The sequence below is a fragment of the Solanum stenotomum genome, chromosome 4, assembly GCF_019186545.1.
Source record: "Solanum stenotomum isolate F172 chromosome 4, ASM1918654v1, whole genome shotgun sequence".
NCBI lineage: Eukaryota > Viridiplantae > Streptophyta > Magnoliopsida > Solanales > Solanaceae > Solanum > Solanum stenotomum.
In genome coordinates, this window is record NC_064285.1 from 19,184,071 (window position 1) to 19,188,058 (window position 3,988).

Here is a 3,988-nt window from a genome sequence, read left to right on the forward strand (position 1 = left end):
GGTGAGTCACAATTTGAATCTTTGAGTGCATACTTGGTCATTGCATGAGTAAGTTGAGTCTTATTGTGTGTATTCATGTTGAGTCTTATGTAGCACTATTTGAGACATCCTTCTTGAACTACTGAACTTGAGTTTTACTTGAGGACAAGCAAAAGTTTAAGTTGGGGGTGTAGATGAGTCTGAGATTTGGACTTATTTAGGAATTTATTTATATAGATTTAGTGTCCTCAAATGCTTAATTTGTGCCATGAATTGATGTTAAATCCTTGATTTTCAGGTATATAAATTGAAGAACAAAGCAAGGACACTAACAGGCAAAAAAGAACAACACAAGCTGAAAAAGGAGAGACAAGAAAGCCTGAAGATCGCCAAGAGAACTCGGCGAGTCGCCGATTTTCCCCTAGACCACCTAATTTTATAGAACACTTAGCCTAAAACGAGGTAAACTTAGGCGAACTGCGTTCTCTATCAGCAAATCACCGACTGCATCGGCAAAGGAAAATTATACTACCGAACTCACTGATAAAGACCAAGACGAAATTAAATTGGAGAGCTAAAGGACTTAAAGGCGCATCACGTAAGTGATCGGCAATCCTGATCTAGATCGCCTAAAGTTACAGTGTCTGAATGAGGAAAATGTGAAGAAGAAAAGGGCGATGTACTAGAACAATCGGTGAAGCCCAACTTTCCTAGCCGATCAACCCCTAAAAGTAACATCTCAGATCAGTATAAATTAACTTTTAGAAGAGAGAAATTATTCAATCATTGTGGAATGAAATAGAGAGAACAAAAACGCTATTCTTGTTGATTTTAAGCAATTTTGGCAAGAGATTTCAATTGGGTATTGTAATAGAAAAGATATTATGTATCTTAGAACTTTGACTTTCAATACCCAGCTATGGAGCATGTATTAGGTACTGAATTTCTTTATTTTATGATGATTAGCTAAAACCCCAATCTTGGGGGTTTGACAATGTGATTAATCATTGAATGTGGCTTGATGGGTATTAGTTATTACTAATTTTAGTGCTAATCCAAAGTGGGTCTAACTTATCATTGTGGTTTAAATACTTTATTGCATGTTTATTTCAATAAAATTTAGTGTTTATGCTTGCTTGAGAAATAAGTGTAAAGCTTAAGTGATAAGTTGGCACTCATAGTTAGTGTGTCATGATGGATTCAGCTCGAGAGAGTGAATCCTAAGACTCATGTTATGTATTCATCTCGAGAGAGTGGATGTAGTGAGAATGTGGACTGATCTTTATGTTTAAAGCATTGAGGTTCGAGAGAACTCAGTTGAAACGGGGTAGTTGTTCGAGAGAAAAGTGCCTCACCTAAAGTCCATCCTACCCATGGAGAGTTAGCACTTTTGTTAGAAATTTGCACCCATTGAGTTACATTTAGCAATTGGTTGGTCAATCCCCCCAAGTACCTTTCTCCTATTTGGTTGTTCTCAGTTATGATGTTGTTTCCTGATCTAAAAAACCTTTCACCCTGACATTGTTTCCACCCTTTAAATTTCACTAATCGTTTCTGAAAATCTCAAGTCCTTTAGCTACAAAAATCACTGTTGTAACATCATATTTGAATTCAATACATAATTACTCTTTGTGGGATCGACCCCAACTCTTCTGTTGGGTTTATATTGCTTAACGATCATCTACACTTAGTAGCGGATGAGGTGTAGTTGATACATTAATCAAACCTCGCCCAAATTGACAATGCGTAGCACTTGTGTCTACCAAAAAAGGTCGGAAAAATCTAGTAGAAAAGGTGATGCGTCGAGTTAGAATGACGGTCTTGACGCACATCGCCTAAAATGACAGTGTGTAAGATAAAGATTTAATGCTCGAGCGACGGACTAAGGTGGTATTCGGCAATTCCTCGAACGTGAAAGGCTGACTCAAGTGAGTTCTCCAACTGAGGTTCAAATACCTTAAGCCTAGAGCATCACAAGACGAAACTACTAGAAATTTGACCTATGGCAACAATGTTTTTTGTAATGGTTCCATAACAGTGAGATTAACCATCCCAATAGATGTATTTATTGCAATGGTTCTTTGAAAAATTGCAACAACTTAATTTTCCCACCTTATTTTACCGCTCTAGTTTTGCTGAATATTAGTGGGTGATTTTTTAAAACATTTTTTTTACTAATTTCTATTATCTCTACACTTTTATCCAAGTCTAGAACATGATGCAGAAGTCTTACCACAAAAGCTATGTCTAAGATACTGAATGTAACAAAGACACCGAACCAATCTCATTTTCCAGTAATACCATGGAGGTGCTAACAGTTTTCTTCTTTGGGTTGGTTTCCATTTAGCAGATCTAGACCTAATCTTTGGTTAGGGCTTTTCACAGTCTTTTTTGGGTATTGTTTTACCAATTCCTTGGTCATCTCTTATGAACAGGTATCAACATGATTTTATTTTCTTTTTCATCAAGGTACGTTTTTTCGAAATCACTTGATTTGTAGAATGAAAAATCGTGAAGACCCTNTCTCCGGGTTGGTTTCCATTTAGCAGATCTAGACCTAATCTTTGGTTAGGGCTTTTCACAGTCTTTTTTGGGTATTGTTTTACCAATTCCTTGGTCATCTCTTATGAACAGGTATCAACATGATTTTATTTTCTTTTTCATCAAGGTACGTTTTTTCGAAATCACTTGATTTGTAGAATGAAAAATCGTGAAGACCCTTAGAATTTATTTCTCAATTCATTTTTTGAACCCTAGAGAATTGGCACCGTTGATTTTATTTGACTGATATCATTTTTTTTAAAGGACATATTAGGGGTTTGTAAGAATTGGCACACACTAATTTCATTTTTCTGTAGGACTATAAGAATCATTAATCTTAACTGATATGTTGAGTTCTAATAGTACTTAAGTTTTGTTGCTCTTCCCTTGACTTTCTAAAAGTGGTTGAGTTGAGCTATTGAAAGTTTTATGGTTAACACTATAACTGGTTTCAATGTTTGCATAGGAAAGAGAATCCCTCTATATCCATATAGCTATGTACTGGTGAATTCGACATCTCTATTATCAATGCTATGAACCGATCAAAATGTAAATACAAATGTAATTCATACGAATTTCCAGCTTGCATATGGTAGTAGAGATGAGGACTTTAGTGTTAGCTAAACAAGAATTAGTGTAGCTACTGATAGAGACGTTTCATATATTGATTTATAGGCTATTCAAATTGCCCATTATGTTTTTTATGAAAGGACAAGACTAGTGAATGAGCAATCATGGTATGTGTATTCACTACTCTATCAAGTGTTTTGGATGCCTTAGCAGAACTAACTTTGTTGTTTTCCAGTTTGCAAATGATGTCATCGGTGGTAAGATAAGTTGGTGTTAACTCTGTTCTCTCATTTTCAGCTAAACGCCAATTCTTTGTTTGCTAATTTGTGTTGAAAGATAACTTATATAGAGGAGTTCTATGGCTGATTTTGTAATTGAGGTGTAGTTTATTGGTCTTGATTGCCTCTTGTTCTGCTCGAATTATCTTAATTTATAAAAATCTTAGCTTTGTCCATGTTTTGACTGTCTCTATTTGTTTTTTATCATTATCAATGTTACTTAGAGTGGAGGCACTCCGGAAACCCGATATGGCTTGCTAGAAGTTAAAGATGGCCTCTCGTGAAGCTGGTGTGATATTCATAAAAAAGACTTTGAGCTCAGGTTCTTTTTTATTTTGCTTTCAAATTTTTTGCCATTATGTGGAGTAGCTTTCTGATGAGCATTGTATTTGCATCCCATTACGCCTCATATATCATTTCACTCCAGGGAGTTGATAATAGAGACATGTGTGTTGGTGCTGCATTGGTTGACGAAGTACACAAGACAACTGTGGTATGACTATATGGCCCTTTTTATTTTCTTTTGGAATATAAAAGTTTATTCTTTTGTATTTGAAGTTTTGAGAATAATTAGTAAATCTTACAAATACATACAATTGAAATAAATTTCATTGTAGAAT

At 35.3% G+C, this 3,988-nt stretch overlaps 1 long non-coding RNA gene across 3 annotated transcripts in view; it reads left to right on the forward strand.

Annotated features, from left to right (window-relative positions):
* Positions 1-2,196: 2,196 nt before the first annotated feature.
* LOC125861853 (uncharacterized) overlaps positions 2,197-3,988 on the forward strand; it is a 4,044-nt gene continuing 2,252 nt past the window's right edge. For 2 of the 3 annotated variants that reach the window (XR_007445991.1, XR_007445989.1), the window contains exons 1-2: positions 2,197-2,414; positions 3,593-3,690. This is a non-coding gene — a long non-coding RNA (uncharacterized LOC125861853). Of the gene's footprint in view, positions 2,415-2,511; positions 2,614-3,592; positions 3,691-3,988 lie in introns of those variants that run through there. The other variant, XR_007445990.1, reaches the window with a different exon arrangement.